Source organism: Lepisosteus platostomus, chromosome 19 (genome assembly GCF_059453375.1).
Source record: "Lepisosteus platostomus isolate fLepPlt1 chromosome 19, fLepPlt1.hap1, whole genome shotgun sequence".
Classification (NCBI taxonomy): domain Eukaryota; kingdom Metazoa; phylum Chordata; class Actinopteri; order Semionotiformes; family Lepisosteidae; genus Lepisosteus; species Lepisosteus platostomus.
The window spans coordinates 19401542-19424842 of NC_142629.1; the positions used below are offsets into that span (position 1 = coordinate 19401542).

Here is a 23301-nt window from a genome sequence, read left to right on the forward strand (position 1 = left end):
GGCTCAGAGCAGTGCTCCATCAAGCCAAATGTCAGGCTTGTCTGTTGGAGGTGGGAGAACATGCAAACTCCATACAAATAGGTACCCAAAACAGTGAATGACCTGAGGACCCTGTGGGCTAACCACCACCCCATATTGCAAACCATACGTGACTGTGTGTCTGTAGCCCTCAGGCATTAGTGAGGGGGATCACCTTTCTGACCAGGCCACCCCTGAAGCTTTGTGGGCTCCACTCAGATACTTCTAGTACAGAAATACTGCACACATGAACTGAACACGTGTCCCAGCCAGCAGTGCAACCTGGCAGGAGATGTGTAAAAAGAGTTCAGGCTCTATGAAAGTAGTTATGTTGGGAAAAATGCAGTTAGGTCAATGTCCTTTTAGAAAATTAAAAAAGTAAAATCCGTTTGAAAAAATCACAAAAACTACTACCGTATAAAAGCATTAAGCAATCTCTCTAGAAGTCTCTTACGTCTCTTTAAATTCTATACATAGAAGTCTGCAGATACCTTGAGTTACATACGATTTATCGTATGTGATTTAGATGAAGAATGGGATTTAGATGAAGTTCAAACCCTTTATCCATAATAGTTCATAAAACAATTCTAGGTTCAAGTTTTAAAATTGTGAGTTCCTGTTCTTTATAAAGAAGGCTTAAACAAGACAATAAGCCACAATAAACGTGTCAAATATTTATTACCTTTCATATTGAAAAATATTTATTTTTAAAAGTATTTTGCTAATTGCTATTTCCAGAGCCTGCTGTTCAGCTTCAGTCGTGAGAGTCCTGCAACACTGAAGAGCGACAGAGGAGTGTGGGCCCAGAAGACATCTCTCTGACCACGAGTAAGTACCTCACCAGATCCGTGCTGTGGGTTGAAGAGTACCCTTCAAGCCCTTTCATGCTGGACTTTCACGTGTGGAAGAGGTCTTCACAGAAAAGAAAACGTGCTCTTCATTGGAGCTCTGCAGCTCAAGGGCACACAGACAGGGTCCAGACCTGCACCAGAAAGTAAACACATTATAGCCCTTCTGGAAACTGGAAAGTAATACTCTTGTTACAAACACAGAATGAAGAACATTATGAAACTAAATAAACAGTTAGAAAATGGTTGTCATTAGCTAAACATCCTGCCAATCTTCTCTAATTTTTATATGCCCAATAGAACTTTACTTGTGAATAGAATTTTAAATCTGCATGTAAATTAGTATTTATAATTATTCATGCTTATTTACTTAAGTACACTTAGGCATTTTCAAAGGTATTTTGAATGTAACCAATATTTTTTACTAGTACCTGGTCATTGAAAACCAAGCTCTGATTCACCAGTTATACCCAGGATGCCGAACAGTTTTCTCTAGAAAAGACCATATCACCTGAAGCTAAAACTCCAGTAGCAACATTTTCCATCCATTCAATTTCTCCCTGTTTCTTCGAGTTCAGGATCACAGTGGAGCTGGAGCCTATCCCAGTCCATCACTGACTCACACAGACTCACGCCAGGGCCTCCTCGGTCATTACCAGCTGGTCTGTGGACTGTGGGAGGCCATGTGAATACAAACTGCTAACCACTGCACCACCATGCCACCCAAGAGTACTCTGTAACTTCTTTCCTTATACAGTCTACATGCATACTGGAAAACATATTACAAGTTAAAGATAACAAATGTTTAAAGGTTTTTGAAGTTATTATTTTTGAAATTATTATTTTGAATGATTGAAATTATTTCTGAAAGCAATCGACCCCTCCTGAAGATTCTGCCATGTGATGGATGACCTTGAATTTCATTTAAAACCTGGTCTTTGGCTCAGAATACATCACTTCACATGGTAGGCCACACACCGCAGAAATGCGCTGGATTGCTTAATTACTTTCTTACCTTTTTGATGGTGACATCATCCTTGTTCCTGGATCCAGTGACTGCACTATGTCAGTAAAATGACGTCTACCAAGAACTTTTCGTCCTTGAGAACTTTGCCAACAAAGCTTCTTCAGCAGCACCACGCCCGCTGTGGCCTGCAACACTCGCAGTCAGTGTCAGGGTTGATCTTCTTGACTGTGGACCCAGACCCCCACCTTCTCCTCTGCGCTTGAGCACTCAGAATCCGGGACTGCCGACTGATGGTTTCTCTGCCAAGAAAACAGTGTTACATATCAATTATTAGTCAACACCACTAGGTGTAATAACGACAGTACACATAATGTAAATGGCATCTATGACTAGTTGAGCTGTTACCTGGCTCCAAAATCCCCTGACACTTTAAGAGAGAAGGTTGCTTTACTTAAGTGGTACTGCAGTTACCTTGTGAGTTATGACATTACAATGGTTTTCTTTTGAAATAAAACACATATCAAATATTTTTCCAGTTTTATGAAAATCTACATGTCATTTGTAGCCATCAGTATTCAAAACTTCCCACTCGTCTCGTCTTCGTGCTACTGTCCTGATTTGCACAGCCCGTTAATGAAATAATCACTGTTCCTTTTACCGCGGTGCCACTGACGCTCAGATTTTAATTGAGGCACTGCACCTAAAAATGGACAACTGCAAACAATCAAGTAAAACAAAAACTCACATTCATCCGCATACTTTTAATGTTATAATTTTAGTACTGTCAGCCCCAGCGCAGTAAGTAGCAATAACAGTTCAGTAAAGGTTCAGTTTCACACATTAGTTCATTTCAGTTTAGGGTGAATTTAAAATCTTGTTATTTCAAAGTGTCTAGGGATTGTGGGGCCAGGTGGTAGCTCTTACAGCCACAGAGCTGCAAGACACTATATCAGTCCAAGCACAGACAGTCAGCTAAATGGAATCAAATAGCTGGAGAGAAAGACTCTTGTACATACCTCTGCGTTGCTCTTGAAATTTGATGGCGAGGTGATGAAGATTGATACTTCCACTGCCTTGTAAGCAAAGATGGCATTTAAGGTGCACTCCTTTGACCTCTTTCGATTCAAAAAGATCTGTGAGGTAAAGCCATGAAAGATGTGCACTGCTCTCCTCCATCTTCGATACAAATCACAGGCTGTATCCTTGTTGTCATTGTGTTTTTCATTGTACTTCTTGACTGGAAATCCATCCAGCCATCTTCTAACCGTTTCTTCCAATTCAGGGTCACAGGGTTGACTGAATATTTTACAAATTAACCAAATGAATGAACATACTCTGCCAGACACTCTGTGCATGTCTCCATATTACTAATCAGCATGCTGGCTAGCAATAAATAATGGAGATGTTTCTGGAGAAATACAGTGAGGTAAAAAGAACAATATTTTCTAAACAGATGCACTTGAGTAACAATAAGAAAAAAATTGTTAAGAATCATGTCTGTCTGGTAGCTGTCTGATAATGACTACTGCAGGATTGAGCCTGTCACCTTGTGCTTAATTCCAGACTATCTGCGTTCCAGGACCTCTGAGAACCTCCTTGAACATGTGTGTTTGCAATTTAAAAATTCCTTAAAATACTTAAAGCACAAAAAATGAAACTAAAAAAATCACCTGATATAACACATCTTTGCTACAGGTCTTCGCCTTTCCACTATTCCAGATTCTAGTGACAGAAGGCAGTAAAAGCATTAGTGTATAAATGTTTGTTTGGTGTGCCCAGTTTGATGAAAATGCTCTGCAAACGATCTAAACAAAGTAGCTTCTAATGGAGAATTTGATCCGAGGACATGATAAGGGGAGCTGTCTCCCAGCTCTGGGGACCTGGGATCAGTTCCTGGGGTGCTGTTTGTATGTTCTCCCCGTATTTGCAGGGATTTCTTCTGGGTGCTCCGGTTTCCTCCCACAGTCCAAAGACTTTTAGGTTAATGGGCTTCTGGGAAGACGTGCCCTGGCGTGAGTGTGTGTGTCTGTGTGTGTGTAGCCTGTGATGGACACATCTACAGTAGGGTGTATCCTGTCTTGCACCTGTTGCTTGCTGGGATAGGAACCAGTTGTCCAAAGCATTATAATATCACATTTGCACAAAGTTAGTGCATTACTTTAGTTTTTTTTTCATCTCTGACAGCGTTGGCATTCGTCTCTAACATAGGAGATGGCACGATAACAGTCACATAAGATGGTGCAGTAAGAATGACCTGGAGAACTGCTAATGTTCATTCATAAATGATTCACAAACCTGAGCCAAGTAATTATGGACCTATTAGTCTGACTTCTATTACAAGTGAGATTTAAAGAAAGAATGGTTAGAAACATAGAGAGCGTATAACATGGTGTATTTAGTGTTTAAAGAAGGCTTTTGTAAAGTTCTTCTCTTTTGTAAAGATTGATTCTCAAATTACAGGTGGTCAGAAATTAGGGGAATGCAGTATGTATGAAGACAATTGCATTTCCTAATTTATACCAATGATATACAGTAGATTTCTGGTATAGTTATTAAACTAGTCAAGTTTGCAAAGAATACCAAAATAGGAAGATTACCAAACATTGTAGAAGTAGCAAACAACATTCAAAGAGATAAAATTCAACACTGGGCAAACAAGGGCAGATGAAGTTTAATGTTGCCAAATACAGAATTATTATTATTTGCAGATAGAAAAACAAACTATAAACACATAAAATGCACAACACTGAGCTTGAAGATGCAAATTGATAAGATCTCATTTAGAATACTGCGTATTATTTTGGTCACCACAATAAAAGAAAATAAAATGCCGATGTTCCACAAAGTAAACCTGATCAATTATCCAAAATTCAGTTAGAAAGGATTTAATTAATTGATCACGTCAACCCATTGTACCTTCACAGAATCAACACTGAAAACCAAACCAGACACCTCTAATAGAAAGAAATGTGGAAGGGCAAATAAAACAGAGATTAGGCAGCACGTCTTTATGCAAAGGGCTGTTGGAGTGTGGAACAAGCAGTCCATTGATGCTGATGAAGCTGGTACCCTAGGCACACAGGATTAATTAGATATTAATTAGATACCAACCAGCAGATGGTCTACATGTGCCAAATGCCATTTCTTACATTCTTATGAGGAGAGGATGAAATGTTTTGAAGGCACCATAGATTTTGAGGGGTTACAATATGCAGTCATCTTGGGTTCTTGCTTTCCAAGACAATCCTACATAACGCCCCTGAATCTCCCAAATGAGATTTTGTCTTCAGTTCAGGAGATTCTACCTGCGGATTGCTGGACTGCTTCTGTAGATCAACCTGTACTGAGATTATGTTCTCCTTATCTAGTCATCATTTTTTAATCTTTTCATAACTCAGCAAATATGTTCATCTTCAGACTATTCCTTAAGATACAGATTTTTTTTTTCAGTTTTAAAACAGAGTGAAACCATCTATAATGAGAAAACTGGATAATAATTCAAAGAGTTATAGTATTGGAATTATTTTAAAAAGCAAAAGGTCAAAAGGGATATACAGTATAGCACTTTGCACTTCAGTAGAAAAAACAGGTTATGTAGTTGTTGGAGCCTTTGTTTTCACCATCGGGATGCAGAGTCAATTCTGACCTGAAGTAGTACCATGAAGCCCACTTGTTTTCCACAAACATGCCACCAGCAAGAAATCATGAATAAAACCATGTGAACGCTCTGGGCAGCAAGCACAAAATATCCAATGTAGTGCAGCCTAGAGGTGACATGTGAATATCTTTCATGAAGCACTTTGAATACTCAATGATGTGTCCATTTTATTTTATATTGTGTGGTTAAAATCCCAGTGGACAACAATCACAAACTTAAAACGCAAGAAACAGACCACACAATGGAAATTTGGATGTAAGATCAAACACACTGCTGTACTTGCCAAGAAAACAAATCTGTTTCAAACGGGGAAAATGTTGAATTCGTCTGTACAACCACATTCATTAGAAAGTGCTATAGGTAATAAAAACTTAAAAGCCAGTAGTGTTGAGTAATCTGTCTAGTTTTTTACAGCTAATCAATTGGCTTCCATGCAAGAGTTTGACTTCAGCTCCAGAGCCTGAGGTGTCATTGCCATGCTCAGACTAATTTAGCTCCCCCTTCTTCCCAGTCTTTGCTCGCTGAATAATAGGAAAGAATGTGGAAGAACTCATGGTAAACTCACCATTAGTCTTTTGGAATTGTTTTCAGAGGTGAAAAAATACATTGAAAGTTGACCAAGATTATAATAATAATAATCCGTACTTAACACCCACCTTCATGAATTTAGCTCTTATTTAATGAAGAGGTATAAAACAAAAAACAAATCACAATGAAGCAGTGAGATGGCAGTAGTTTGGCTCTCTTAAAAATTGACTTACACCCCACAGTAACTCAATAACTTTTGGATTTTATTATTTTTTATTTGCACGCTTTTTTTGTCAACCTTTCTGTTATCAAGGGACTTTAAGAGGACAAAGACTCTAACTCTATATACAAGTTAACACAAACGTTCTTTAGTGTTTAATCACTCTTTCAAAGTGAAATCTTTGCTCCTCAGAAAAAACCTGTTCTCCCCTATTTGGAAAACATGGAGCAAAATGATCTGTACTCTACCAAATCTTTGGGAACAGCTCTGTTCTTGGACCCCGGGCGCGTATTAATAATGAGTGCCGTGTGAGTGTGCCGGCGTGGCGCAGCAGCAGAGACGCCGCTGGCCGTAGGTGAGGTGCAGGGACTGGAAGGCAGAGGGAACAGAGTCTGGAGAGACACTGGTCAGATGCATCCTTCTTTAGCAGCAGAGGCTGATGGCTGTGGTCACTGGAGAGGCAGCAGTTGCAGAAATGTGTGTTGTGCGCAAGTGAAGCAGCAGAGATGCCCATGGCTACAGGTGACGTGCGCGTGGGCCCGGGTGAGATTCCCCTGGATGCTGGATGCTGCAGGACGTGTGAGAGAGAGGAGCAGTCCTGACGGGACAGGACAGACCACAGTGAGGGCATGAGCTGCTGGTCCACTGTCTGCTGCACAGTGGCCGTCCCTAGTGGGCTCCCAGACTGCAGCGGTGTCCAGTATCCAGTCAGCTTCCAGCACCCCTGTGAGTGCAAGACGGGATCTTAACTATGAGCTTTCGCCCAGCTAACAGGTAATTGCAGTTTCAATCATCCTGAAACATTTTGTATAATTAACATTGCTTTGTGACTTTTATTGTCTTTTAAGCAGTAAAGGTCACCAATGTGTGTGAGAAAAAGTCTCAGTCTCTGCACGTTACCCATCCATTATCAGAAGGCTGCTTATTCCTGGTTAGGGTTGTGGCATTCCTGCTGTTCATTATCATCTGTGTAAACGCAATCTAAAAATCTTACCCATCTCAAACCAAAAACATAGATTCTGCCCTATATGCAAGGGACAGGTGTAAGGGAATTATCTGTTCAACTAGCTAGCAGACTTTCCACTAAAATTGCCCTTTTGCTTACAGTGGTAAGTCCGTAACATATGCCCAACTTGTTGGCAGTCTTACACTGCCCATACAAAACCCTTGGTGTCAGCTGTGAAGAGTGCTTCAAAATTTCAAATCTGTATGTTAAACAGCAGCGAAGAATGATAATCATTTGATCATCAATATGTTCACATACTGTCAGTGGGCTTTATTGCTTCTCTGCTCAGCTTCACTAGTTCAATTATTTTTGTCCTCGAATTTGCAATCTAATACAAATGTGTGCATTATTACGGAATTATTATGCTGCCAAGTTTAATTGCATGATCAACAAATAACTTAATGAGTTTGATATGCAAAATTGGCTGAATGATTTGCTGATTTGGTTGCAAACACAGTACCATCATCTTTTCAGTTACATGTCTGCCTTTGAAGGATAGGTACAGCACGGTATACAGTAGGTGCACGCTAGGAAGATCCCTGCATCTTCATCTCCTTTTCAGGACATTGAGAGAATGATGAAAACTCCGGGATTAAGTCAAGTTCTCCAGGTCTGATGAAAGTTGTATTCTGAAACCATATACCAGCAGGTAGAATTCCTTGAACTTTTCAAAACATTGGTATTTCTGTTTAGGTCCAAAGAAATACTCAAGACTGGTCTGAGAAAATAAGGCAAATATAATATATTTCCAAAACAACTTCATCAGGACAAAGACATCTTTCAAATATCTGGTTATGATTTTGATATGATATATAGGTAATGATATAAAGTTACTAATTTTAAGAGTTTACTATTATAAATTTAATAATTTTTTTAAATGTTGTTTGTTAAAAAAATGCAATTAGAGCCCAATACATGATCATTGCAACTATTTTCACAGTGTTTTCTGGCCTCATGGCAATCCTTCAGAATAACTGATATCAACTGATAACCATTACTTACAGTAACATGCTTATAGCCTTATACAAGTCACTGTAAAATAGATTTTAAAATATTTGACTATTTGAAAGGAAATAGCAATAGTGGTAGCAGCAGTGAGACATCTGCCTCTAAGTACTTTGTTATTCATCTGCTTTTTTCTTAAGAGAACGTTGGGATTCTCCTTGAAATATCCAAACACTTTATTTTAAGTAATTGAAATTGTTTCCTCTCTTAGTAAGGCAGGATGCAACTGATATGTTCATGAAATGGCATGTAGCGTTCATGCTCGAATTAACAGTGCAGAAAAGGACTGCCAAGGTTACAGGACAGCAAGGATGGGGCAGAGGAGGCTTGTGAGTTCTGCTGCTGCGTTTCAGGGGTCTCCAGGGAGCTTGAGGTGGGATATCACAAAGACAGGGAAGGGCGGGCCGCCTGAAGGGTGTGCGAGAGAACCACTTTATTTGCGTTTCTGTAAGTTAGGCTTTTGCATTTAAGCTGTTATACTGTGAAAATAAAAATAGAAAAGGATGTTCACAGAACAGTGTTTCAAAAGCTAAATCCAGGAAGGTTAGAAACCCCCATAGGCAGTGAGAGTATGCATCAGCATTTTTAGAGTTACAGTATAGAGCAGATATCAGAAACCCACCGTTAGTCCCTGCAACACTGATATTCTCTGATCTCAGAATTCATTTGGCATTAAGAAATCAGACTCCTGTTATGGCTGTAACTCACCTATATGGTAAACAGACTTGAGAACATGATCTCTATGTCCATATATATGCAATCCCTGAAATCTAGCTTTAACTTTAACTCTGCATATGGGATGGTCTGTTTATATTTTCAGAAGGGTTTTGATAGTTTCTCATAAAGAAAGTGATTTGCAACTTACAGGCAGCAGGCATTTGAGAAACTGTGTGTGTTTGATTTGAGAATGTGTTAATAGAACACAGAGTATGAATAAAGGGTAAATGCTCAGATTGAGGTGCAGCAATTAGTGGAGTACCGCAGGAATCTGTACGCAAACCTCTGCTTCATTTCTATTAATCTCCCTAATTTATATTAATGATTTAGAGTCTGGTAGAGTTAATATGCTAGTCATGTTTGCAAACACTACCAAAACATCAAGACTAGAAAACACTGTAGAAGCAGCAGATGAAATTCTAAACAATCATCTGGCAGATTACGTTTACTGTAGTGCGGAATATTACATGGAGGCACCGAACACATAAACTACAGACACAAACTGGGGGAATGTTGAGCTCAAGGTGGTACTTAAGAAAAAGACTGAGGTATTTACGTTGACGTCTTTTATATTTTACATCTTTTCGATAATGTTGGCAAGCAAGGAAAAAGCAAACAAAATGTTAAGATATATAGTTATAATTTTTGAATTTTTAATCAAGTACTGTTTTGGTAAAAATACGTAATGGACTGATAAAAAGAGCTCATGTTAATTTTTTATAGAAATAATAGGTTTTGGTCATCAAGTAACAACTACATTCATGGGCTTTTTCTCAAACAGGACTTTTTACAAAGTGACCTACAAAACAAACTGGGGGACACAGGAGGAAACTAAGTGGACGTGTATCTATAACTGAGAACAGGACCATGTCCTTACGTCTTTATAAAAGTTTTGTCAGAGTATGGAACAAGCAACTAGCTATGTGACTGAAGCCAGTACTCTGGCCTCTTTCAGGAAATAGCTGGATGAGATTCCTGGATCATTTAGCTATGAATAATAAATTAATCAATATAATAAAATCCTGTAATGGAAACAGCAATTTTATAATTTTGTAATTTTGGGTAATTCATTGGAAACTACTTACTAACAAACATTTTGTGTAATTAAGTGAATAACTAGTTAAATGTGCTACTTATTCAGGGGTGTTGAGAGAATGTTTTACATTTTTAATACTTTTAAGAAAACCTTTATTTTGAGGTAGTTTATTAATACCTACTGTACTTTTAATTATTTCAAAATGGCATGTTAGAGTTAAACTTTTTAGCTACAAACCAGTACAAAAAGCAAGACATTTTACAGGGAAAAAAGTTTTACTTTGATTTTGATCTAGTTTTCACAGATGTGGACAACTTAACATCAGTACTGCATAGTAAAATGTAGCACTTTCTGAATCAAATCAAATAAGCCTTACATTTTATCTTTTAATGCCTCGAAGGATATGATATGAAATCAGCAGTTGGGAAAACATGGAAAAATCTACAAGGACAAATAATTTTTCCCGCTTTCTTTATATCTGCAAAAATCTGTTAGCTCTTTAATGGAAAGCCCAGGGGTGTCTATGTGGTGAAATACCAATTTTAATTAAAAATATATAAATGTACATGTACAAAGTACAAAAAATACCAAATGGAGTTTGAAAATTGCCATGACAGCAAGGAAAAACTTGGCTTTTCTAAGTTCCTGTAAAATTAAAACAAATATGAAGAAAACCGGTTTAAAGTTGATTAAGTTTACCAGAGGGGTGGGAAGCACACTACAAGGAATATAGCACAACTCCTGTGGTTTTTGGCACACGAACCACAAACTTTATAGACAAAACCGCAAAGCTATTATATTCAAGAATAAATTAAACCAGAAAACCAGTGAAGTCCAGATTAATGTTTATTTTATATATAATTTGTGTTCAATTTGGATAAACCATGACTAAAAAATGCACTAACTCTGGCCTAAAGTACAAAGTAAAATTAAAAGCTGGATTCTGTAAGATCAGAAAATATTTAAACTCCATTCACAGCTTTAACAATAATATGAACAGAAAAAAAAGAATACATGTTCAAATGCTTTATAAAGTGACTCAAGGAAAACTATACCCAACCTGACAACAAGACAAAATACATATTTCAAAACATCTGACAGTAACTACGCCAAACACCAAGTACTGATCTAAAGGGGTGTATAAAAAAGAGTTACAATAACTCCTGAAAGCTCAAACACTAGCTGAAAAGCTAGCAAAAGGTAAGTGAGTTCTCTGTCCACACTCTATTGTTACACCTGCCAATTTAGATTTACACTGCTGTGTATGGTCTGCTTGAAATAGGCTTATCTTAAGAAAGGCCAGTGATTCAACAATAGGGCCATTTAGACATTAAAAGGAATGTAAGTTTATTGAACATTCAAAAATGTCGTTTTCAAGATGCACTTTTATTTAAACAAATCTACAGGTACACTGCACAATGTGGTAGCATAAGAAGTAATTTTCGTATGTGATAATAACAATAATTTAAATAAATTCACACAACTAGGCTAGTTTATAAGTAACATTGTAAAGAAGATGATGTGATCCTACCACTAATTCATCTCAGATTATTTTGTTGTTTTTAACAGAAAAAAGAAGATTTTTCATCACAGTTGGGGATCTGGGCTACACTATGCTCGTCTGAAATCTTTTGATTTTGATCAAGACTAATGAAGTTATTTGAATGAAAAGAAGAAGGAGTACTTGTGGATTTGAGTATTGATATGCTGCTCTTTTTTAGTGCTGTCTTAAAAGAGCAAAAGTACCAAAAGACTGTCACAAAATGTATTCTGGACTCCTGCTGATGTCTTTTGTCATCGCTGAATATCTCATGACTAGCAAACCCGAGAGTGGATTAGCCACAGTGGATTAAAAGATTTGCCTCCTAGAGTTTATTTAATATTGTTTTGCTTATTATTACAGAACTACGTTGGAAAAATATGCATACATCTTCAAAACCGGGTGATGTCCTTCTGTTAATTTAGTGTATTTGGAGAAAGGCAGTATTGACTCTAACCCAGAGCTGTGCCTCCAAAGGCGGTACACTTTGGACAAGGAAAGTCTGATGATGAATGAACACAAGGAAAAAAGCACGAAAGCTCATCATGATCTGTGGTGTGTTAGTTTTCAGATGCGCTGATAGCAGTCGAGCCATTGTTGTGCTCCCCAGTTAAATCCGCTGGCTGACTGCAGCCAAGTCCGCAAGAGGCACGAAAACTAGGAAAACAACAACAGCGCACCTACCATAGGAAAGCACTCCACAGCACAACAATTGATTTCAAGATGAATGCAAGCTGGGAAAGCTGTGGGCATGATCCCGACTCCTAGCCTGATCTATGGAGTTACCCAATGTTTGTATTTTTCTATCGGGTGTTTTCCGAATAAAAAACGGTTCCGATTGCTTTTTTACAGACCGTGGCGCGTTACGCACACTGCGGTATGTATGGCCGCCATCTTTAATCATAACTGGGTTCGTTTGTGAGTCCTTTTTTCCTTCCCCACTGATTGTTATGGTGGTTCTTTCTTCTGACTGACACCACATTGCAGTATCGACAGGCTCACGGGCCGCGCAGCAGGAGGTCTCTGGGATATGGAGCTCAGGCTGGCCATCGCTGCCGTCCGGCAGATCCGCTGCCTACATTCAAGCCTTGCTTAAACATAGGGATTGCAAACAAAAATTCGTCCCAGTTCAAGTGCCTTTGATCTCATAAAGGCCTCCATTTACAGCTCCTTAATAGAGGCTTTTGAAAATATCTTTTCTCAGATGTTCCGAGTAATGAGATTTAGAATACTATGATTAATCTAGGCCCGCTTTTTTTTGTACACACACAGACGCACACTCTCATTCAGCCAAACTGACTTGGTCGCTTAATTCTCCCAACATAAGAATTGGAAAAAATATATCGGAACTATGCGAGAGCCCAGCTGGAGTGCTTTGACGGCGCTGTTTTTAACAAAATTTGATCTGAAAGGCCTACAACAATAATTTTAAAGTCTGGCCGACCCGCTCGCCCCTGCCCCTTCCCTTGTTTCATTCATCTTCTCGCTTTTTTTTTTCGGAAGCTGAACGTTAAAAGACTAATCTTGTTTACTGTCCCTGTGTTTTTGATTCACAGAGCACTTTTCGAAGAAGAATGAAGGGAGTTAAATCGGTAGGGACGATGCTCTCACCTGCCTCTCCTGCTGAGTAGTTCGTCGGGTCTGATTTTCGTGTTCCGCCATGACTGGGCGCAGTCGCCTACTTGCCACCCTGAGTACTTACTTATACTCATGAACCTGTTTCTGTTTCTTACTACTGTGTTGCTGAAAGATGTGCATCTTTACTTTATGTTGCAGCTTTGGCTCTCCAACCTGATTGGATGACGCAAGGACCAGATGATAGTGCTTAGAACCCTATTGTAACTATGGCAACAGACCCCTTAGGCATGAGTGATTTGCTCATAATTGCTGGATAAACATACAAAATAAGGCGCTATTTCAGCATTTTATTGTACTCCACACTAAGAGTATAAATGACAATAAATAAATCAATTGGCTTTCAAATAACAGCTAAGCTGAGCAAGTTCGATCAATGGACCAGCCTGCGCCGAGAAAGGCAGAGGAAAAAAAGAAAGAGACTTGGTAACATAATGCTTTTCCTATCAGCCGCCAGTATCACTTGCTGCGTTCATAAATAAAGAATAAAGTTGAGTTTGGTTTCGAATCAAGAGGCTGGTACGTGTCTTATTGAAGACGAAGAGACAAAGGAGAACAACAACAACAAAAAAGGTGAAACAAGACAAGAGAGGGTTCAAAGATAAAAGTGAAGGGGAAAAAATGGGAAAAAGAAATAATATTCCCTTTGTACCAAAGTGTTATCAGCTGCTTACCTTTCATGTGGATTTCACACTCGCTTGTCTGAGGCAGCGAGGGTCAAGCCCAGCAAACCCTTCCCACAAGATCCGATTTTCCACTCACACTGTCCAGCAGCCTCCGCGTCGGCTGCCACTTACATTTGTGTCGATGATGCTGCACGAAAACATTTTGCATAAAGGTGTCGGGTTTTGTGTGTGCATGTTTGAAACCCATCTGTGTGTGGATAAATGTACTTCAATAATGCGCTGGGAGCTGCCTCTTACAGTGACCAAACACGCTATGTTTGCAAAATGGAGATAAAGGAAGAAATTCATGGATTTTTTATTCAAAAGAGCAGCATCTAGCCTTTAGTTTGAGTTGAACTCATCACTGTTGAGGTGGTGTGTGTGTCTACAGCTATAAAGAAAAGTTGCCAGTCCGATGCAACACAAAAATAATCAGGCTTGTTGAAATGTTAATTTTCATTGTCCTTTTGACGCTACCTGCCAGTACGACCAGGGTTATGTAACTTTGTTAATGCTTTCTCTTAAAATATGCTGAGATTGATGGCCAAAAGAGAATCGTGGACACCTTTGCTAAATTGTGTATTTTTTATGTACTGTTAGAAATTACAGACTTTTTTCCGAGCAGAAATTATTTTACTTGAAATGTTGTAATATTCTAATATTATATAAAGATGAGGAAAACTACAAATACTATATTGGTTTACAGACTTGACAAAGTAAAGGACTTTTTTACAGAACAAAAATGTTTTTATTCTTTTCATTCTGTAACCCAATTGTTCTGTTTGCAAACTGCGTGCAAATCTAGATTTTGTAAGGTGTGTGTTCTGAAGTATATTTCGCTCTGTGTAGGACTTTAAAAAGTTGAAGCAACGACCTCGTCCGCCTCTAACACTTCTGAAAGTTAGGAGCTCCTCCAGCGCTGTGGGATGAACACGGATTAAAGGGCACAGGAAGCACTGCAAGATCCCTCTGTCCTGTCCTGCTGTAGGACAAAGAAGAGGGAGCAAGGACTTCACACTAATACAGGACTGCAATCGCGAAGAGCGAAAAACACCCCAAATTCTCAAAAAGGAAAATTAAAAACGTCTTCACAGAAAAGATTGGGGGTTTAAGAAATCTTCAAATGAATTGATGATTTGGATATTTTGTGGATCTTGATAAGATATTTAACATTCCTATTTGTCCTTGAATTAACTAAAACTTTTTAATAACTTCTTGCAGGATAAACCATGAAAAGACAGGGAGAGGTCAAGTAGTGTAATTACATTTTGTCTGCTGAGGTACACTAATCTTTTAAAAAAGGTCTCTTGCTCAAGTTTAAACAAAATTGAATGATTTCACAAATTTGAGTGGAAAGTTAAGGTGGTTTATATAAGACCTCTGGTTTAACAAGATGAAGATGTGACAGACTGCTTCTACATAAAGAACACCCACAGCCAAATCTGGAACAAGGTTTTTAAACAGATTACTGTGTTTCTTCAGGCATTTACTTAAAAGTCTGGGTGAAATGCATTTTAAAATAAGGTGCCACTGATAAAAAAGAGGGGCTGTAGTTAAGTCAAATTAAGAATTTATTGACCTTTGTGAATTAATTTGTTCATTTGTTGTTAAATCATACTTGTTCTTTATGAATACGTCAACCATTGTCCATTGGAAACTATCTCTTAATAATAAAAACATCTCGCTATGTCAAAACTATTGCCCATTTTAACCAACTAAAAACAAATCTACACATACATCACAGCAGAACTCTTCATGGTAAGTGTTTTCTCGATATACATGGGGAAGTAGTTGGCAGGCTGGCTTCCTACAATTACATGTCAATTATGCATCAAGTGTTTCATTACAATGATTCTGTATTACTTCAGGGGTGTCTTATGGAGAAATTTAACAGGTTACATATAGCTGCAAAAGTGAACAAATACTCAGGTTAATCCAAATAATCCACATTTCTTTTTACTGCGTGACACAGCATTGAGAACAGCATTGCCAAAGTCTTCTGTACTGTTACATACATTCAGTGTTACACTTGAGTGCTAATGATGTCAGTCTGCAAGCTGCAGTGCACTGAGGAAACAGTGCTGATATCTAACGCTCAGATTTACAGACTTCAGCACCCTATTAGGCCTTTCAGCCTCTGCGACTCACTGCACTGCCCGATACAGAATACACCTCCCGACCACCAGTCTGTTTCTGACACCGAAAGTTTCCGAGTAAGCAATTAGATAATACTTGATACTACAGTATATACTGAAGTAAAGCTCTTCTGTCATAAACAGAAACAGATTAATTAAATACTAGTTTTCCAAAAAAAAGAAAGAGGGTGAGAGGAATGTTCCAGTTTTTCAAATAGAATCATTACAAACATTTCCAAATGATATTACAGGTGTTCAGATTATCAGGAAATTCATCACACAGCAAATCAGCGTGACATTCACAAAAAACTGTAATGTGTAATACATTCCATTTCACACTTGACCTCTGATGAATCTGCAAGCTACAGTGCACTCAGGAAAGACTGCATTATTAATTTGGATAACACACAAAATCTGCCAAGGGAGAATTTCAAAGATTTTTCTTTCCAGTTCTCCTCCTTTCAAGAAACACTAGACTGAATTTGATTTTTGCTTTTTAATCAAATTGGTACAGTATGTATTTCTAAACAATTCAGAAAACTAAGAGAAACAGCTCTCAGCTTCATATAAAAACCTCCTTAAAACCTACACACAGCTGTTACAATATAAAACATCATTTGTAATTCTTGATGGACTGAAGTAATTTGGCCTGTAGTCACATTTAAATCATGGTCTTTTCAGTAAGTTCTTAAGATACAACAAATGTCAAGGTTAAATCGCTACAGATCTCTCCTCATGATTTCAGAGAAGTGCTTACACAGGAGTTGCAATGCTGTTAACATTCTCTATTCACTTTCTGTATAAGAGAAATGCATGTATCTGATCGATTTAGTGCAGAACTATTAAACTTGCAAAGTAGGTCTATTAGTTTCCTTTTTTCCCTAAAAAGAGTGCCACATTTCTGGGTTAACATGACAAGCTCTCACAAAAAGGCCTGATTCTTCATATAGTTACAGTACCCAGTACCCAGTAACAGCACGTGGGCTGCAGGCACTGTATACTACCTTCTGATATCAGTGTTACCACTATCTGGGCTGTTCTCAAGAGATCTAGAAGCTAACAAAAGCTGGTCCTGGTCAGCCTGGGATGTTAGACCTGGTCTGTTGTGTGGTGGGGCTGCTGGGGCCACATCTCACTGTAGAAACGTAATGATTCACCAGTGAATAATGTCAGTAAAATCGAAAGGCCACCCTCTCGTCAAAAGAGCATGTTGTCCTTCTCTCCCCAAGTGCAATTGGAATGAGAAACCACGGTAGAACCGAGCCTTACAGCTGGGTGTCTGGAAGTCTGAATCTCACTCACGGGTAATTTAGAGCCTGTTTGACGTTCAGGTGATTTCTAGTTCACAAGGGACAAACTCTGAGTAGAGTTACAACAGCTAAAGCACTTCAGAAGAGCTGTCCAACAATGTTCCCAATGACTGCTGAGCTCTGTTCAATCTTCTGATCATCACTGTATGTTCATTTTCTTTCAAGACGACCACATGAACCACTGCAGACCAACTGTATATCATGCGAATAAGAAACTGCAGAACGGTTCAGATCAACCCATTGAGGTGGCGTTGGGAAAGGGGGCCTAGCAGGGCGGTCTGAGCATTGCAGAAATATCTCCTTCGGGTTTTGGAGAAATGGGCAGCCGCAATGATAATGAAACACAAATCCCGCCAGCAGTCTTGCTCAACGTGCTCCTTAACCCTACAGCTGCCGCCTTCCCTGCCGGCGATATTGAGCCCAGCCTCGCGCCGAGTTCTGTCCCATCTTCACAGGTGGGAGTCCAGCTCCCATCGACACTTCACATACAGCCTCGCCAGCCACGAGAAGGGAAGCCTCTGGCTTAGTCTCCAGGAACAGCAGTTTGTCTCAGTGTTCTGTGTTAATGCACAGTAGGCACAATGCCAGCACTAGCTTCACTTTCTTTATGCCATCAACGTGTCATACCATACCCATCAAGGTATTCAAAACAAAAACAAAAGTTAAATCAAGGTCTGACTTGGGGGCAAAAAAATATGGGAAGTCTTCTTTATCAAACAATACTTCCATTTAATTCCAGCAGATACGGTACACCGCAGGGTCTTTTGTGAAGTAGTGTTTACATGTCCTTACAATAATGATCTTGTAAGATCACTCTGAAACCAAAAGTGAATGATCTATTGCATTTTTCACAGCCTAAAAGTGTTTTGTAAGGAAATCATAGCAGCATTACTACCTTGTAGTCCGATGCTATCAGATGTTAGAAGCTAAATGATTTGACAACCACTATCCTACAGCACAGTGTGACAGCTGGGAACAACGGGGCTCAAGTGTTTTCAACAGAGCTCCAAAGACCATTCTAACGATCGCGCTATGCTTAAAGAGGAAAAAAGAGAAGCAACAGATATCTCAATAACAGCTGACTTCTCTCATCAAATTGAAAACAAAAAGTATTCTGTTAAATAATTAAAGTGCTATGCTGCCCACCTGGGTAAGGGGCATTGAGTGTGCTTGTTTCCAGCAGCAGGAAACCTCCAGTCCTGGCTGTGTTCCTGAGGGTAATCTACAGATCCCACTCAACTTCAAGACTAGATGGCTTCTGCTCTTAATGTACTGTAAATCTGTACAGAAAAGGTTGCTTCACACAACCTTGTAGAAAAATGTCAAATTATTCAAATGTCTCTTGCAGTTTCTGATAACACAGGATACTCTGCAGTGCGTGACCACCAGCTCTCACTTACCAGGGCATAGGAAATACCATCTTGTGTGATCAGTCACCTCAGTTCAGTTTATTTGTCCCATGCACAAGTGCAATGAAATGCTTATTGACATGTATTTTATGTTGTGTGCTTCCAGCTTTGAGATACAAGGGTCTAAGAATGGATGTGGTGTTTTAGTCGTTTAGTTTGTGTTGCTGAAGTGTTTTTTTCTGGTCTGTTTTGAGCTCCCTGACTCCCAGTTCCCTGGTCTAAATACTCCACAACTTCTCTATGCAGATGTGTCCCAAATACACTCTGAATGCCCCTGCTGCTCTTACAGGAACCATTTCTTCCAGAAAATTCCAAAATGCCCCATAAGGCTAAACCCCCTCTTCTCTACACTACTCTTTCAGCTGCAATTTAACACTCCACACCCCTGCTCTCTTTCCTGGGCTTGCGTATAGCATCACAGGAATTCTTCAAACAAGTCAAAACCTTAGATTTATCAAGCACAACTCTCAAATTACAAATGTCTCAAAGCTAGCCTTTATATGTCATGTTTTCTAACATTGTGACAGAGCTGGCTACAGCCTGCAGACACTATGCTATAAAAACCAGAACACTACAAAGAGATAAACAAACATTTACAACCAAACAATAGATTCTAACTTACTTTGTGCTTTGTGGGTACACATGTGAAGTAACATAAAACATAAAATAAAAAGTAGAATCTAAATATCTTTTATATGATTCCAAACTTTTATACAGAATAAAAGATACCAGTAACACTTACCTCCTGCTTAAAGGGCCCCCAAAGAACCAGAGCTATCCCACAATAGGTGTCTTTATTGGGCCTGAAGGAAAATGTTCTCCAGGTCTGGGAAAGAACAATTAATTCTGAGTAAGATAAATTAGGTAGACAAAGCAGATTCTTTAAATATTGCATACATTTGTAAAATATAGCATGTATAATTTTGTTTGCAAATACTCATTGTGAGATACACCAACCTGAATGGTTTACCTCTATAGGAGGAGCTAGAGACATACTTTAAATGGGGAAAATGTTGCCTGAAATGACAAAGAGAGATGTTGAACAGCAACATGGAAGGGTGTGATAATTTATAGTAATGTTTTTTCCTGCTTTACTATATACATTGCACACCAAGAAATACTACTTAAAAAAAGCTACTGCTTGCTTGCCTTTGTTGGATTGATAGTTTCTTTTTCTGGTGTCTGTAACTGGGCACCCTGAGACGCAGCACACTGCTCATGCAGTTAATACTATCTAGAGCTCTAAAAACTGTGTCACCCATTATCACAAAGTCTATGACGAGGCAAAGAGAGGGCACCCTGGGGCCCAGCCACCCTCCCGTATTCCTCAGAGATATCACTGCCCACTCTGCTGTGAGACCTGTGAGATCCAGGGCCACACATCCCTCCCGCCAGTCGTCTCTCTTCCTCCTCAGGGTGTGCTCAGAATCTCCTCTGCAGGAGCCACTGTCAGTTACTTCTCTATGAGCTGGCTGGGCCTCATGCCCACAGACTCAAGGAGCTCAGCTGCACTCACAGATGGGCCTCCCTGGACATCTCTGTCCAAACACCCAATCATCCTGTAAACCACATACGTAATGACCTCATATTGCTATTGGTTTTACTTGTTTGTCTCTTAGATTATTCGATAGTCTGACATACGTAGGCTTTTAAGGGATTCAGCAAACAATGGGTACAAAGCCAATCCATCACAGGTCACACACACATGCAGACAGAGACGCTCCAGGGCCAGTTTTCAACTCAGGAATCAGACCAACACGTCTGTGGAGTATGGGAGGAAACCCACACAAACACAGAGAAAACACGGGAACCCCATGCAGATGGCACCTCAAGTCAGGAATTGAACTGGGGCCCCAGTACTGCACCACAGCAATGCTGCCCGTGTTGTGGACTTTTTATTATTTAAGCACTCATTACAAATAGACTTTGAGCTAAGCATTGTTATTATGATCACAGTATAGCATTGATATTAATATCCAGTGCCTTATGAACTGTTGATTTCTCACAAACTGTAAAGGTGTTTCTAAGATGTTTTGATTAAAACTGTTACGTAAAATACACAGAAAAGCACAGAGGGAATTCTAAACTGTGAATAGTGCTGAAGACACAGGACGTGCAGAAGAAAAAGGTGAAAGTAAACTGCATTGTTTATATTGTTACAGGGCTTGTCCTGCTATTCATTAAGACAGGAATTCAGGCAACCACAATCTCATGCAAGCACAGGGTCTGATCTGCCCTTCCCCATCTGGGCAAAATTAGATGCAAGTATTTTCTTCTCTCCTCCAATAACAGGTTGCTTTAACAATATCTTTGATTGATTTCAACCATCAACAATTACCATCTTTAAAATATGGTGCAATATTGCTATATTGACGACCAATACAAAGGAAATAGAAACTACAACACACTGAGCTACACACCTGTTTTATGAAACTTTGTGGAAAAACATCTGGAGGTAGTTTTGTAAGATTTTTTTTTAAAAATGTTTTCAAAAAGTTTCTTATTGCTTTCGGTTTTTGCTTCAATTTTCTTTTTTACTAACCCCTCATCTTCAGGGCTTATTAGGAGAGACTTGTCTTCTACGATGTTCAGGGATTTTACATGATTGTTTTGCTTCTCCTTTCCTAGTGTGTTTTAATAAGTCTCTCAAAGTGCACCCAGAATTGTGTGTATGCAGAATTGACCAGGATCAGTTTCTAGCTGCTGAAAACGTCTCCGGTCAAGAAAGGTGGGTTTTAGGCAGGCTGAAATAAAGGGTCGGTCACGTTCACCAAACCCCTTTCAGCCAGACACACCATTCGGCTGACCTGTATGAAAGATCCTCTATTAAGTGAAATAATAGCCCAAGAGTTAGTATAAAAGATGAACTCAGTAGATCGGGGAAGATTCAACATCTCCTCTAGTGGTGCTCTGGATAGCTGAGGATGTGGTTGGGTCCATCTTGTTAGGGACAAAGGTCCAATGCTTTGGGCGCATACCTGATGTTTTCAGGCGCGATCTCCCTGGGACGAAGCCAGCAGCACGCAGCTTCTAGAAAATTGCTGGGCAGAGGCATGCAGCTGGAGTAATCCGGGCCCCAGATGCTTAGACACTCCCCTCCTGCATCTGGCCCCAGTCTTTGTGGGTTTGTGCAGGTACCTGGCCTGGGCTGCCTCTAGCTCTGCTCCTTCAGCTTCACGCCTCGGCCTCCTCCCTGATTGGCACAGGCCTCGCACTGACCAGCTCAGGACACAAAGAGCAGCGTTGTCTCTGCTGTAGCTTAATATTTATCACATGAAATAGTTTTCAGTTGCCATCATGTTCCAGTTAGTTATCATCTGTTCAGGAATTTAGTTCTTGGACAAGTCAAAATATTATACTAGTGTATCATATGAATATAATACTTTCCAATTCTTCTGAATATAGGACACAGAGTCTGTGACCCACTGAGCAATCAGGAGGATGGACCCTGTGCAGTAGCTTAGGAGGTCAGGAGACAACCAGGTAGCTTCCAGAGCAAATGAGGGCTAGGCGAGAGACGCGGTCAAAGGCAAGTTCTGTGGTTCGTATCGAGAAAAAGGAAGAGACATTTTAGATAACAAAAGCAAGGTAGGAGCTCTGAGGAACAGCCAATACCAGGCAAAGAGCGGAGGGTTCTGGAGGGTTTAAGTGTTGCGCGAGGAGGAAGGTGCGCTGATTGCTGGGGGGTCGTGGTTGGCTGATTGGCAGGAGCGGTGTCGTTTGGCAGAAGTGCTCGGGGCTGGAGTGCGATTAGCGCGAGTGCGCTTCCGTGTGAGAATGTGGTGGAGTGACGTTGTTGTTGTTGTTATTTTTTTTAAATACCAAAATAAACCATATACAAGTGCAAATGAACCACATACTGTGTGGTGGAATATCATTCAACAATCTCATCATCACTGCTTGAAGTTAAGAAATCTGAGCTTAAAAACAGAAACATATCAGGAAAAATAAAACCTTTGTGCTTTCATTTTTGGTTAGAAATCTGTTGGTAATATAAGAATCTTGCATCTGCACAAAAAGTCTGTATTCTTGTTCAAAGGTTTACATCTGGCAATAATTAAGACACCAGAACAACACATGACTGGTACTTCTGTTAACACTTAAGAAATGGAGACACTTGCACAGTTATTTCAAAAGCGATATTTTCAATAAGATAATATTTGATTTAATCATTTTATTCATAACAGAGTACTGTACCTCTTTGTGGTAAACCACTCCTCTATGCATTGTGTTCTTTTATGTATAACAAAAATCATTTAATCTTCTGCAAACAAACATAGATAAACTCTACTATTTCTTTAAAACACTGCAGCGGGTCTGACTGTCGTCCTTCGGGCATTTGCAGATTCATTCATATACAGTCTGAACACATCCAGGAGTCCATATACTCTGTTCCTAGCAAAACACACGTTCTGTTTTGTTATACTTGTTATTGCAGCATTTCTGCATCACATTCCACTTATTGCATTTATAATGCATCTGTTCTGACCTTCATTAAATATTGATGCATTTGTTGTTGCTTGTGCCACACAAACATGTTCATATCGCCACCACACTTTATAACCGTCAAGCAAGAAATACTGCAGCACTTCCAAAAGTACTTC

General features: G+C 39.4%; 1 protein-coding gene and 1 long non-coding RNA gene across 4 annotated transcripts in view; one reads left to right on the forward strand and one right to left on the reverse strand.

The window, feature by feature from the left end:
- Positions 1–13688, forward strand: part of LOC148645364 (uncharacterized) — a 30258-nt gene extending 16570 nt beyond the window's left edge. Inside the window, exons 4-5 of one of the 2 annotated variants that reach the window (XR_015928610.1) lie at positions 757–846; positions 13100–13688. This is a non-coding gene — a long non-coding RNA (uncharacterized LOC148645364). Of the gene's footprint in view, positions 1–756; positions 6961–13099 lie in introns of those variants that run through there. The other variant, XR_015928611.1, reaches the window with a different exon arrangement.
- Positions 1–13980, reverse strand: part of axin1 (axin 1) — a 69177-nt gene extending 55197 nt beyond the window's left edge. The window contains exon 1 of one of the 2 annotated variants that reach the window (XM_088613422.1): positions 13853–13980. The gene's annotated coding sequence lies outside the window, so the exon portion shown is untranslated. Of the gene's footprint in view, positions 1–13154; positions 13280–13852 lie in introns of those variants that run through there. The other variant, XM_088613421.1, reaches the window with a different exon arrangement.
- Between the last annotated feature and the right edge of the window lie 9321 nt (positions 13981–23301).